At 41.1% G+C, this 15,774-nt stretch overlaps 1 protein-coding gene across 2 annotated transcripts in view; it reads left to right on the forward strand.

The window, feature by feature from the left end:
• The window catches only part of FGF13 (fibroblast growth factor 13), a 527,173-nt gene that overhangs the window by 181,219 nt on the left and 330,180 nt on the right, over positions 1-15,774 (forward strand). The window lies entirely within an intron of this gene.

The following is a 15,774-nucleotide window of genomic DNA, read 5'->3' on the forward strand; positions in this document are numbered from 1 at the left end:
AGACTAACTCGTTAAGGAAATAGAAAGCTCCAGCTTTCTCTCATGGAGTGGCTGGTAGTTTCGAACTGCTGACCTTGCGGATTACAACCCAGCTCTTAATCACTATGCCATACCACCCCTGAATTTTGTACAGGACAGTCTGGTTGTAAAATGCAATCACAGGCCAACTTGAGTTGCTGAATTAGTTTTTCTCTAATGACTACTGGCTTCCCGGTGGTGTACTATCCATTTGCTATAGCTGATATCAAGACTTTCTTTTTGGATGGGAATTGCCCTGGCCACTTCCTGAGTGGGGATATTAGAAACATGTCCTCAACAGAAAGGAAGACGCTTGTTTCTGCACTTGCTATGCTAGGAGAGCATAGCTTTGATCATAGGTAGTATCACACAGACTCTTAGTCCTTATCTTGTTCTGAAAACTCTTACTTAGGGTTAAGCTCCTGACTACTCACTGAAAGATGGACAGTTTAAAGGTGCCGAGGTGTATCTTCGAAGAAGGATCTGGTGATCCATACGTGAAAGATCACAGCTATTGACATCGCTGTTGAGCAACGCTTTGCTCTGAAATACATGAGGGTTGCCCTGAGTCTGAATCAACTTGGTGGCAACTAGGTTCTTAGTAACAAAGATATGACAGATTGAAGAAAATTCACAGCGATACCAGAGAAATAATAGAAAATATATATGCCTGCAAGCATGCTGAGAAGCTGAGAATAAAGCATCCATCAGTGGACAAGCACTTTCACCCATGATTTGAATTGCCAAAGCCTGCTATGTCTGTGCTAGGTTCTGTTTGGTGTGATCATCATACTAAATGAGCAACATCGTGCGTGTATGGAAGATGTCTTTCACGTTTACATTGTAAATGAAATTCTTGAGTCCCCTGAAACAGGGAACAGGAGCGTTCTGTCTGACATACATATTGCAATATTACTACGTGGGTCCTCCTTCCACTACTAACCTTGCAATGCACACAAATGACCAAGCAAGACAATTTTGTATGGTACTTTTTACATGCAGGACGTGAGACTTTTTAGAAAAATAGGAACAAATGCTGGTCCACTCTCACTATATGTGCCTCCCTATGTTTTTCCCCAGCAGGTTTGGGAGTTCACTGCTGAGGAACCTATGACAATGGCTTATAATTATACAGTGCACTTCCACACAATGTTTCCTTTATTTTTTCAACACATATTTATGGAGCACCTGCTATGTGCCTGATCACATGAAATGAGAATTAGAAATCTGATTTACTGACTTAATTACCAAGTCAGTTGGATAAATAAGGAACTTTGGGAAACATTAGCATATGGATAGCAAAAACCAGAGAACCAATAAGGTGGGGATTAACAAAGGGTCTTTTAGAACCTAGAAAAAAAAGTTATAGACATATAGGTAAAAGAGCCCCGGAAAGAATTTCTGAAAGAATCCATAGTGTGTCTCCATACTTTATTTTGCACATTGTTGCTAATTATGGAACATGTGAAAATGAGCCAAAGCAGTGCCTGCATGTAACAAATCAAGCTATTAATTCTAATTTGAACGAATAAAATATTGAGTTCTTTTCATTATCACGGTGACCAGATTCTTTCTTAATGTCAAATGTATTATATAATGCTAATGGAATCATGTGAATGAATGCTGTCCCCTTATTAGCACTGAAAATGAACCCACAAGTGAATAGCATATGCTTTAAGCATCATCAAATACAACTCGTTCCATGTGTATGTTATAGCCAGAATCTGAATAATACTGGTTAAGAGAACACATAACTTTGAGCACAATCCCGCAGAAATGTGCAATGTGAGTGTAATACTTTATTTCTTCCCATAATGTTATCTGACTGCTGTTGCCATCAGATAACTCCAAAAACCCAAATTCAGTGCCATTGAGTTGGTGCTGACTCAGTCAACCCAATAGGACAGGATAGAACTACCTTGGTGGGTTTCTGAGACTGAAACTCTTTATGGGAGTAGAAAGCCCAATCTTTCTCCCAAGGAGTAGCTGATGGTTTTGAACTGCTGACCCTATAGGTCGCAACCCAGTATGTAACTATATCATCACCAGGGCTTCTATTACCCAGCAATTACACGATGTTAACATGTTTTAAAATTATTTCATTGTGTTTTCGGGAAAAGTTTATATAGTGAATTAGGTTCCTACTCTGGTTTCAGTTTTAGGCTAAAAGGACATCTTAGGACAATAGTCTTAGGGTCCCTCCTTTATTCGGTATTGTCTCTCCCATCACCAAAACTAACTAGTGTCTACTATCTAGAAAGTCACTTAGCCAACCTCCTCCTCTTATCCTTGATAACCACCAGAGCCTATCTTTCTATGTGCATATTGGTTCATAACTTTTTATACTCTTGGGGCAGTCCAATATTTTCCCTTTTGTGACTGACTTATGTCACTCATCATCATGCCCTCCAGATTCATCCATGTTACTTGAACTTTACCCAGCTTGTTGTCCAGTTCCAGCAACTGATCCTCCCTGATGACATGGCCAAAGAAAGTGAACCAAAGTCTCACCTTCTTCACTTCCAGGAATCATTCTGATTGCATTTGTTCTAAAACTAATTTATTCACTCTTCTAACAATCCTCAAAATAGTCAATGTTTTTCTCCTTGAAAATGTTGCTGTCTTTGTGGATGGGATATGAAAAATAAACTGTACTCCAACGAAGTCAGGGGTGGACCTATCTCTTGGGCAAGTTTTCAGTTATTCTGTATGTAGGGGTAGAATCTTCTGGCCTGTGTGCCTGATCCTGTGCATAGATCCCAAGAAAAACACCTATTTTAAGAGCTTGGTTGATTCCTTGTCTTTCTTCTGAGAATTTTCAAAGTTTTGCTCATTTTAAATATTTATTGCACAAGCAACATTTTAATCCTGTTAAATATTTGTCTGGAAGAGATGGCAGGATAATGGGTTATTAAAAACAAAAACCAGCTTTCTATTTCTGCTCACTTTTCCATTTTTTCTCTCGATGACTCTTTATTTTGATAATACTTTTCATAATACCATGTGATAAGAATGGTGAATATAACATTTGTATTTTTAACCCAAATGCAACAGGAAAATCAGATTGTGTGAGAGATCATTTAATGTCAACTTGAAGATATATAAAACCGTAAGAGTAGTATCCAACCTGTCAATCAGGTCACAGCCTGGTGATGCCTCCTTAGGAATGTGGTCTTCTCATAAGGAGGACCCTGGGAACCTCCATCTCTTTCTCTCTCTGCCTTCACCTTCCCTCTTGTTGACCACCCTGAGAGCTGCTGTGTTTCCACTGAACTTGGCTCCACAGTACTTTGCACCCACCAGCCTGTGATCTTCCTGCGTTCTGCCTCATCGCATGTGGCTGAGTGAGTCTGAAGAGGGGCTTAAGGACTAGTATCAGACTTAAAGACTTGAGCTGGGACAGGTTGGGATTTTTTTCCCCAAAGGTATAAATCTTCTCTTTTTAAAAAAATAATATTATTGAGGGTTCTAACAACTCTTGTCAAAATCCATATATACATCCTTTGTGTCCAGCATATTTGTATATTTGTTGCCCTCATAATTCTCCAAACCTTTGCTTTCTACTTCAGCCCTTGGTATCAGTTCCTCATTTTTTCCCCTCCCATCCTGTTCCCCCCTCTCTCATGAACCCTGGATAATTTATAAATTATTATTGTTTTGTCATGTCTTACAGTGTCCGACGTCTCCCTTCACCCACTTTTCTGTTTTCCATCCCCCAGGGAGGAGGTTATATGTAGATCCTTGTAATCGGTTCCTCCTTTCTACCCCACCTTTGCTCCACCCTCCCGGTATCGCCACTCTCACAACTGGTCCTGAAGAGATCATCTGTCCTGGATTCCCTGTGTTTCTAGTTCCTATCTGTACCAGTGTACATCCTCTGATCTAGCCAGATTTGTAAGGTAGAATTGGGATCAAGATAGTGGCGGGGGCATTTAAGAACTAGAGGAAAGTTGTGTGTTCCATTGTTGCTACACTGCACCCTGACTGGCTCGTCTCCTCCCCGCAACCCCTTTGCAAAGGGATATCCAGTTAGCTACAGATGAGCCTTCAGTCCACAATCTGTACTCCCTCTCATTCACAATTATATGATTTTTTGTTCTTTGATGCCTGATACCGGATCCCTTCGACACCTGGTGATTGCACAGGCTGGTGTGCTTCTTCCATGTGGGCTTTGTTGCTTCTGGGCTAGATGGCCGCTTATTTACCTGCAAGCCTTTAAGACCCCAGACTCTATATCTAGTGATAGCCAGGCGCCATCAGCTTTCTTCACCACACTTGCTTATGCACACATTTGTCTTCAACGTTCGTGTCAGGAAGGTGAGCATCATGGAATGCCAGTTTAATAGAACAGAGTGTTCTTGTATTGAGGGAGTACTTGAGTGGAGGCCCAATGTCCATCTGTTACCTTAATACTACACCTATAAATATATGCACATAGATCTCTTTCCCCATCATCATATATAAATATATTTATATATGTACACGCCTGTATTTAGACCTCTATAAATGTCCTTTGCCTCCTAGTTCTTTCTCCTATTTCCTTTGACTTTCCTCTTGTCCCACTATCATGCTCAGCCTTCATTTGGGTTTCAGTAATTTCTCTCGGTTACATTGCCCTTGATCAATCCCTACCAGACCTCTTACACCTTCAATGCCACTGATTTTTAATCACTTGTTGTTCCCTTGACCCTGGGTTGGTTAATATATAATTATTTCTTGATGTAAAGCTCTTTCTTAAACATATGTGATTGTCACTGGATTTGCTTCCCTAGTTAAATCAGTGTAACACAGATTAGTTTACAGAATTATACTCTAGATATAATTTAGTTGGTATACCTGACTTCTTTTATGTGTCCTTCTTCCTTATCCTATGGGCAGTACATTCCCTTGATGATTAACTAGATTTATTCACCTGGTCCCTGGGACTTTCAGCTTGAAGAGTCTGATGTAATGTAAAAAACTCAGGCAAAATGGGTGGGAGACCATGGGGTCATGAAATGTAGTTTCAGTTCCTGGGTCTGCCATTCATTCCTCTTTGTCCTTGGCCCTGGCGTGGGCTTCAGTTTCCTCATGAGTAAAACGAGATAAATAGTTCTACTTGAGTTCAAAGTGTTCTTTTGGTATTCAGCTGTGATTACCATGATCTATCGTGCTGTCAGCCGGGCACCATTATTCTTCTAGATGAAAATAATGAGAAACAACTACATCCTTGTTTGGGGCATCTGGGTCAAAAGACTGATTCAGGTTGTGAAATTGGCAGATTTGGCTTTTAATTTTATTTCTATCCCTGTGGTTTTTGTGAGTTCTTCACCTATCTTTGCCTTGTTTTTTTCATCTGTCAAAAGGGTATTATAACAGAAGAGTCCAGTGGGAGCCCTGGCTGCACACCAAAAGGCTAGTTCCATGAGAGCCAGATGCAGCGATATGCTTCTGTTAAGACTTATAGCCCTGAAAATTCTCCTCTGTCCTATGAGTCAAGATCAGCGGTTCTTCAACCTGTGGGTTGCCACCCCTTTGGGGGTCAAACGACTCTTTCACAGGGGTCGTCCAATTCATAACAGCAGTAAAATGACAGTTATGAAGTAACAATGAAAATAATTTGATGGTTGGGGGCTCACCACAGCATGAGGAACCGTATTAAAGGGTCGCGGTACTAAGAAGGTTGAGAACCACTGGTCTAGATCAACCTGATGGCAATGGGTTTGTTTAATGTATTTTTTCCTTTTAACGCATTTGGGTGTTGCAAGGATGAGAAGGATTCGTCTATCTAAAGTACCACAGTGTTGTCTGGCACATGCAATGCTGTTTATAACTCCTGGTTATTCACTGGACACTTGTGCTTGGTGGGTGCTGGACTTTATAAAAAGAATTGGGAACTCTAGTGGCATTGTGAGTTATGAATTGGGCTGCTGACCACAGGCTGGCAGTTCAAACCCACCAGCCACTGCATTGAAGAAAGATGTGGCTTCCTGCTCCTGAAAGGATTTACAGCCTCATAAACCCACATGGCCAGGGCCTTATAGGGTCTTTGTGGGTCCACATAGACTTGATGGCAGTGCGCTTTGATTGTTTTGAATTAGTCATGGAAGGAATTATACCTTAAAGATTCATCTCTAAGACTTTTCCAGTGACAATATTTCATACCCTTTTATGATAAAGACAAAATGATTGACTCCAGGCTGTGTGATAAGGATAACAAACTGAGTTTTGTTCTTTTATTCTTTTTATCTTCAAACACTCGAGTTATATGATATCTGGATAGACCATGTAATGTCTTTTGTTACTCATAGTGCCACGAAAAAAACAACGTCATGTCTAATTTTATGGCCCGAGAGCTTTGATTTATTAGAATGATAATAATCTCTGCTTTAAAGGCGAGTCTAATGTTAAGCAATTCTTTGAGCAAACGCTATTCTGACTTACTTAGTTGGAATTGTGTCCCATTAAAATTAGTGTCTGTTCAATTGGAAAGAGCATACAGTAATCACTGACATCTGTAAAGACCGGATGTTTCAGGAATTGGGAAAAGCAAGGTCCTTTGTGTGCTTTTGGCGACAGGCTGGTTCAACTGTTTCTTCCTGTGGACTCTCAGCTGGCAATAACTATAGCTTGGGTAAAGCCTTCGAGTACTTTCCTGCTTAGCTAGCATATCAGAGCTAGAAACCAAACAAATCAGTTGAATCCATTCCAAGCTATGGCCGTCGCATGTGTGTTTCGCAGGATTTTCAGTGGTTGGTATTTTGGGAAGTAGAGTGCCAAGCCTTTGTTCTTGCTATATCCACCCCACTGGTGTTTAGTTAGTCATTGAGTCCTGAACTGTTTGCACCATTCAGGGAGTGCCTAATCCATTTTACTGCTCACATTTCTAATCTTCTGAACTGTACTCTGGAAGTAACTAGCAGGGGATCTGGATCAGGTGTGACCATTTTATAAAATTAATATTGATGAAATAGACAAGAATGCCATCCTGGCTACTAGAAGCATCTGTCGGGAAGGAGACATGGTAGGAGAGTCCATAGGCTGACAAGACAAGAGGCCTGAGTTTTATTTCCATCTCTGCTATTATGTCTGGTCCATTCCCCTTTGGAATCTCTTCCAAGTTTGATTTCATGAGCCGTATTAGTTTGGTAAAACAACAAAACAAAACCTACACATGCATCCATAAAGAAAGGAAAAAATCAAGGCAAAAACACCACTGAAATGTTGAAACATTGCGTTCCCTATTTCTATTATGTTTATAATCATCTAGACATAATCTCTTCTGTGGGGGGCCTAATAGAGGAGGCTAATGGTTTCTCTCCTTCATTTACAGTGGTGTCCTGAGGACAAGTGTGCTTAAAATAGTGACGGACCATTTGAGATCTTTTGGTTGAGGTGTGATTCCAAACTGCCTTATCCTATGAGTGTTATAGGTAATTTTGTGGCTGGATAACCTTTTCCGCTGTGCTCTCATTTTAATGAGGACTGATGATAGTATTGCTTCATGGCTTTTAAAGAAAACACAGCAGACATGCACACACACACAGATCCAGTGAACTAGCTAACATAGAAGCTCAGTACTTTTCATTTTTACCTTCATGTGGTTATAAAAATACAATGGAAACCCACAAACACATAAAACAGAGTTCACTTTTCTCTCTGGTCTTGATCACCCACCAATGTCTGAGGGTCAGAGAGATGTGCTAGATCTTCTGCCTCCTGATTCCTGGACCATCTTCCCTACTCGAACTTGGATCCTATCTAGTAAGTGTTCTCTTCTGTCCGTCTGTGAAAGCATGGGCTTGCGTATACTTGGCTGACATGCTTCTTCCTTTCATGGGTCTTGTGCCTCTTTTAGAGCTTCTTTTCAGTGTCGTCCTGAGTTTCCATGTGGAAATCTGTTCACTAAAATGCAGAATTCACCCCACCTCCACACTCAGTAGTGTATTGCTCATTGGAATCTGCTCATTATGAGCTTGAATTTTTCCCTTTAGGTTTCCCTTGCTTTAGTTAGGTCCTGGTTTGTGTAAGGGCTTGACAAGGAATGAAATGATTCATGTGACACGGGCTAAGGCTATTGGTAGAGGACATGGTAGACCTTGAAATCAGAACAAAAGAATGCAAAATGACTCCTTGGCGCTTTAATAATTACATCTTTCAGCTCTCATCAGTCCCTACACCCTTTTATTCAGATTCCTGCATCCTGAAAACATGACGTTCTGAGAGAATTTCTCCTGCAGATAGCCACACATCTTTAGCCCCCATAAAAGGACCTTTAAGTTGAGACTTTATTCAAACATCCGATGAACTTCCCATCACAGCCCCATTATATGGCTAACTATATCCATACCTTAAGTAACACACCCTGCATTCCTGACTTGCCCAACTGATGTCATGCCTTGCCCAATGAACCAGCCTTGATCAGAAACCCAGGACTTTATCCTGACCACATACAAGCAACTGAAGCTAAAATCAGGATCTAATCCAAGGAAAGGAAGGTGAGGGAGATGCAATCTAATGAATCAAGGGGTTGGTTGGAGGCAGACCAAGAAATAAGGGGTGAGAAGAATGGAGATTGTGGTGTGGAGAATGTGGGTATGGCGAATGTTGATTATGGGAGGAACATTATTGTACAGCCCCCAGCCCAGAGCTTACAGAGAAATATTGTGGATATTGACTGAATTACACAAAGGGCTCCCAAAGTTCTACCACAGTGTGAACTACATGAGCTATTGGACTCTTGTCATCTGGAACTAAAGGCAAGGACTGAGTGTCCATTCTTGGTTTGATTGTAAATTAGGTGGAGTTTACATCTCATATCATCAACTTTGTATTCAAGAGTTGAAACCACCAATCAAACTCTGTGATAGCTCACTTATGCCCTGATCCTGGAGTTCTCTTCTTGCACCTGTGGAACATCATCCTCTACTTCACTTAAATCAACACCAATTTACTGTCTAGTCCATTGTTTTATCTTCCCTCCTTTGCCCCCTACCCTGCAAACTCCAAAATCCATTCCTTATGGTATGAAAGTCCTTATCTAGTTATTTTTTTCTCCTTATACATCAGGAGGCCTTTCATGATTTCATCATTGCCTTTTAGAAATGCACATTTTTCCATTGTGTGTATGTGACAAAATTTCTCTATTAATTCTTCTACTGATGGGCATTTAGGCAGTTTCTATCATATACCTGTGATGAACATGGGTGCTTAACTCAAGGCCTGTCACATAGTAGGCTTCTAATCCCTGTTTCTTGAATATGTAATTGGAAGCTGTCCTACCAAATATGCATGCTTTCTTAACCCTTTTGCTCCCCTCCGCTGTTGTGGTTGTCTATAAAGTAAATAATGTAGACCAAGAAGCCACCCAAATTAATGAGCATTGGCAAGCAAACTATATTCATTCCTATCATGCAAAAAACAAAAGTTAACTGTTGCCTCTTGTGTTAGACATGGTTCTTTCTCTAGAGAGATAAAACCAAATTGCTGATAATTTAATATATTTATTTATAAAGATAATTAGATATATAACAAGAAATGAACTGTTAAATCATATACAGATCAATATATAATATAAGAAATAAACAGTTAAATTATAAAGCGCTACAAATGGCTCAGTGCAACTCACGTCCGTGAGAGAGAGTTGTGAGAGACTAGCAGTCCTTCCAGTCCAATCTGCTGCCAGATCTTCCTCTATTTGTAGAGAGAGCTAGGCTATGTCAGCACAGCAGCCAATCACAAGGCAGGTCACCAACCGCCAGTCCCCAGCTCCAGAGAAGTCTTAAAGGGACCTCAACTTACAGCGACACAGTCCACAGGCTAGGCGTCCCACAGGCAGTGTAGCCTTTAAATTGAGGCACAGAACAAGCAAGGCAGCCGCACACTGGTCTGATGATCACAGAGAGAGAGACAAGAAAGGCGAGGCTCACCAAGGCATTTATCTCTCTGCCCTTCAGTTAATCCCACTTGTGTTTATTAGCCAGGCTGGCACAATGAACTATCTCACCTCTCATGAACATAATTGTTTCATGCTTTCTCTCCCATTAATAAGCAGGAAGGAAGGAAGAAAGAAAGAAAGAGAGAGAGAGAGAGAGAAAGAAAGAAAGAAAAAAAGGAAGGAAGAAAGACCAGAACCCTCTTGGAAGCATCCACAGAGTATCCACTGACTATCACTGTCATTCTCTAGAGATTATTAGCATTTATCAACCAGCTGTTTCAGGGGGTGAGCTTAGCGATTTATTTGCATTTTTGTAGCTAATTGCAGTAACAAAGTGGCTCCTAATGCAAAATTCTCTTTTTAAAAGAAAGCATTCTCTACCTAATCAACTCCATACAGGAAATACAACACAAAATTACCCCTGATCAGCATTCATGAGCCAGGAGAAACAAGACTTGACAGACTCGATTTGGTTCCTAGTCGAAATGTAAGATATTACTTTTTTTTTGTCATGGAAATTTGCAGGAACCAGTGACATAAGTACTGGAGACTGAACAATCCGGTATGGTTTAGATCAGGAATTCAAATAAGGAGATTAGAAGCACGTTCTGAACAGTGGAGAAGTTCACGTTGTCGGAGCTGGAATGCCTTTTAAAACCATCTTAGAGCAGTGTCTTAATTTTCGTTGTGTTTATATTTCCTGCAAAAGAATAACAATGCTCTGAGAAAATAAGATAATCACTCGTGTGTTTTACAGTGGTTGTAAATGAAGTGATTCTCAGCATAGTTGTTCCTTTTAGTGACTATATTTTCATCATAACGTGAGACTTGCTACTTCAATTTATGCCTGACTTCCTCCAGATAACCTCAGGAAACCCGTCTGTTTTTCCCAACTAATTGACCAACTCAAGGTCTGTTTCCAAAAGTAGGATTATACTTGAGTCCCCTGTGGCAGTAACCTCAAAAAAAAACCCCACTGCCATTGAGTCAATGTTGACACCTAGTGACCCCTGAAAGGTTGAGTGCAACTGCTCTCTAGGGCTTCTGAGACTGTAAATCTTTCTGGGAGCAAAAAGCTCCCTTGTTTCTTACACATGACAAACAGCTCACTGCTAAATTTTGATATGAAAATGGGCAGATAGAGCACCGTGTCTTGCTGTGGGTTTGTCACCTGGACAAGGTGATGGCACTTATTTGATCAGTATTTTCTGCCCAAATGCTTGTTGCCCTTCTTTATCTTAGAGGACTCTCCCTCGGGACCCTCTATGTTCTTATATCCTTCCTTTGTTTTCTGATAGCCCAGAGGCTTTTACTCCCCAGGACAATGCCATAGATAAACATTGGGATGACCAGGGATCAGTTTCTAGGTTGTCAAACTTGAGAAGAGATGTTGTGTAGATGGAGATGGGAAAGGAGAATGGACAGAGGCCCCAACTGAATCCCTCCCTGGAAAGTCTGATAGCACAACTTGCAGGATTGCTGATCTTATCTGTTCCTGCTCTTATCTTGTCTTGCTGAATGGTCTACTGAGAACTAGAGAGAAGAATTTACTTCCCCAAGGTTGCCATGTGCGGTAACCAGTGGAATTTTGACTTGGCACGGAGTGTCCTTTCTGCCCCCACATTGGCACTTTCATCAGCCTTATACTTAAGTGTCTATAGTACTGTGATGTTCTCTTTAGACAAATATGGTGATTTTCTTTCTCCTAGAGTCTAATGAAAGTGTATACACTTGACATTTTCCCCCAGGGTGGTGTGTTTACAGAGACCTCAAGGATGATTGCTTTTATAGCCACTCTGATATTACTGGTTTACTTACAGGTGAAGTGGGTAAGTGTCCCACTTAGCATACCTTTATTCAGAAGCCTGTAATTTCAGAAGCTTGTTCCAAATGAGGGAAAAGATCATTTTTCTGTTGTTTTTAGGTGCCATCAAGTCCAATCGGACTCATAAAGACCTCGTGTAGAGCAGAAGGAATGACCTACTTACTGCCTGACCCTACACCATCCCAACATTTATGTTACGTTTGAGCCCATCATTGGAGCCACAGTGTCACTCCACCTCCTGTATGGTCTTCCTTTTTTTAAAAAAAACAACTATGGAGCCTCCAAACCACGGTGATTGTCAAACAGTTTACTCTGTACCTCATCTTCTTGGTTTTATGGATGATGCTATAAAGCCTCCGAGCACATAGAAGTTTACTTCTTTATTTCAAAAGTCTCTAAGATGCTCAGTAATCTGGTGGATGAAATGTCTCTGGAGTCAAACTGCCTACATTCATGTGTTGCTTTTGCCACCTGATAGCTGTAGAACTTTGGCCATGTTACTTGCCTCTTCAGACCTAAGTTTCCTCCTCTGTACAATAGGTTGCATGGAGCGAGGAGCTGATCTGAGTCAAGAGCTAAGGTGAGGATAGGAATGCTCTATATCCACACTGCCCCAAATGGTGAGAATGACTGCATGCACTTAATCTCAACATGAGTGGTACAAGGGAGAAGTTGCCCCACTAGTTTCCTCCTTTCTTAATAGGTTGGGGTAGTAAAGTAAAGGGCACTAATAGAATTGTATGATCCAATTGTGAGTGATTATTCACAGGGTTCATTGTGATTGTAAAAACTGATTGTAGAAGATGTAAGTGTGAAAGAGAGGGACCCTCATTGCCGTAGTCTTCGTAACTGCCACCAAATGAGTGGGTAGGGTGATGTCTATTGAATATATTCATTCTCTTCCCCAAGAGTCTCGGTGAGAGAATGTGGAGGAAAATACGGATACATGGTTCACATTTGAATGACTGTTAACAGGGTTCTTGTGATTACTCAGCTTGGATTTGGTGGGTATTGGTCAATTGTGCCATCCCGATGGGTACCTAAATGAGCTTAGAAGCAGGAAGAGGAGACTCACACTCCCATCAAGAAAAAACATGGAGCATGTTCTTTTGGCCCTCCAGACTCCTGTGTACCAACCTTCCTTGGTCCAGGACACAGAGACCCGTGGCATCAGAGAGGCCGCAGAGGAGCCACAGCAGCAGAACTATGAGCCAGAGCACTAAGCCATGTTGAAAGAGAAAAGAAGTCATTTTGAGGACTAAGATGCACCTGACCCAGACCATGGTCTTTTCAATCATCTTGTATTCGTGTGCAAGTTGAACAATGCATGGAAGACTGGAAAGAGTCCTGCTTTTGATTTGCAGTCTTGGTGAAGAATATTGCTTGTACTATGGGCTATCAAAAGAAGAAACAAATTTGTCTTTGAAAAAGTACAACCAGAATGTTGCTTAGAAACAAGAATGGTGAATTCTTCGTTTCACAACTTCTGATGATATGGCATCAGGAGTAACCAGTGCCTGGAAATGGACCTCATGCTTGGTAAAGTGGAGGGCAGTGAAAAAGAGGAAACCCCCTAAGGAGATGGAGTGACACCGTGGCTGCCACGATGGACTCCAACATCACAACGGTTGTTGGGTGGAGCAGCCCTGGGCATTTGGTCATTCATATTATACTCAAGGTTGCTGTGGGTCAGAACGGACTTGTGGGCACCTAACATGAAGAACATCGTACTCCTCCATACAACGGATTTTAGAGTGTGAATAACTGATACAAGTCAAGTCCTGAGAAGTGCCTGATGTTGTCATAAGAAGTACTTGGTAAAGGTTGGCTGTCATAATGGATTAGGGTAAGGATGGTAGATCTGTCCTATATCACACTGTCCAATGTAGTAGCCACTAGGCTCCTGTGGCTGCTGAGCACTTGAAATGTGATTTGAATGAGTAATAGAAAATGGTGAACAGTCAGTCTCATTTGATCGCTACAACAGTGAAGGTATGAGCACCTCAAGAGTGGTGAACACAATGTCCTGGGTGTCCTCTTTTATGTTCTTCCCCGGCCCTGTACTTTCTTTTGTCACCCACTTCATCTCATCTGTCACCTGGATTCTCCTCCATCCTGCCTCCCTGAGTCCCTCCTAGTCTTAGCAAGACACCTGTGGTACAATCTTCAATTCCTCACTAATGGAGTCTGATTGCAGGTTGTGGAGAAAACAACGCTTCCTGCATTACTGTTTTCCAAGGCAGAGTTATCTTCCCTCAATTTAGTATTGATCCTATTCACCTAGTCAGGAATATATGATGGGAAAGCTCATGTCAAATGGTATGTACTGTCAGCCAATGTTTCCATTATTTTCCAGATCTTCATACAAATGACATTTCAATGCCTTCCCTAGCTTCTAATGTATTTTATTTTGGATGCTTAATTCATTGTTTAAAGGAAAGAGAAACACTTAATGTGAGTCAAGAAAATGGACTTTCACTTAATGTATTGGCAAGGTAGACTACTGGCCGGACCACATGAGCCAAGAATTGCTCTTCTATTGTTACCCAGGCTTTGTTTGGGGCTGGTTTGTGGCATATGAACAAAAATTATAGACCTCTTAAAATCATCCATTTTTGCATTTTCAGTATCCAGGTTAAAATAGTTCATTAGCATTTTGACTATTTTAAATGGGCCCTGACTCATAGTTAATATCGTAAATGGCTTGAACATTTGCATTGTGAAAGACTCTGTTATGTAGCTGGCATTCCACAAATTCTTTGTATTCGTTGAACCCATCCATAATAAAATCATAACTTCAGCATCTTTTTGTGGAGAAAATGGTTACTCTGACCTTTTTGTTCCACTTGGCCATGGAAAAGAGGACCATCATTTCAGCAGTCAAATCCCACATTTGTTATTGTGCCTCTTCTCTGTATAAAATGTCATTGTGTTCCTTTGCTAATAACCCACCATAATCCATTTTAAATGGGCATTCTTTTTTTTCAAAAAAATTCTCCCTAATACTTTTCATTTTCTTTTAAATAGAGGTCACTTTTGTAAAGCTCTTACATACATTCACAGGGTACATGTACTTATTAAAAACAGTGATTCACTCAGAAAGTCATAGAAAGTGGGTCTGGCTGTAATGTGGGTCCCAGAGGCCAGGAGCTGTCTGAGTCATTTCTGCGTAACATAGGCAATTCACGGGGGGCAAAACAGAGGGAAGCAAAACTTGAGGCTTTAAAGATGTATTTTTTTCCCTTGGAGAAGAGACAGAGAGAGAGAGAGAGAGAGAGAGAGAGAGAGACCCCTATTGCTCAATATATGATCCCCCAGTTTGCAGAACTCCCTTCCATTCTGTAGCCTTAGCTTCCTATGGGGGTCAGAATGCTCCAATTGTGGTGCAGTCTCCAACAGGCAGCCAACCTCAACTCCATAAAGTGCAGCTGGGATCTTAGTTTTCTCTTCTCTTACTCTTTGCAAACCTCCTGTAGCTCCTTATCGCCTTGCAGATGCACTTCTTTCCAGCCAAGACATTGAACTCTTTACAAATTTACTGCTACCCATATTCCCCTCCGTTCTTTTCACTGTTCTGTTCCAGGGAAATGCTTTCCATTCATTTTTGAACCACCCCCAGTCTTTTGGGCCCTCTCCCATGACTAATGCCCCCTTTCCCACGGGATCTGTAGGCCAAAGCACTGTCTATACTTTCAATGCACATTCTTCCCAGAACCTTATACTCATAATGGAGGTCTTTCATCTTAGTAGTTCGGGAGCACTTCACACTGTTGTTTAGCAGCAATAGGTTGGAATCAGACACCTTGGTTTTGAATATAATCCCTGTCATTTGCTAGCTGGATGATCACAGGCAAGACCTTGAACTTCACATGCTAACCCTTCCCTTCATCTTCAAAAGGGAGACAAAGATAGTTTTCCCCGCACATACACTGTCTAGCGGTGAACTTGAAGAGAGCGAATGTACCTGAAAACTCTCTATATACAGTGAAGTGAAATGCACTGTTCAGAATATTGT

Source organism: Echinops telfairi, unplaced genomic scaffold (assembly GCF_000313985.2).
Source record: "Echinops telfairi isolate 266 unplaced genomic scaffold, ASM31398v2 ScPeMD7_20;HRSCAF=75, whole genome shotgun sequence".
In the NCBI taxonomy this organism is placed as follows: domain Eukaryota; kingdom Metazoa; phylum Chordata; class Mammalia; order Afrosoricida; family Tenrecidae; genus Echinops; species Echinops telfairi.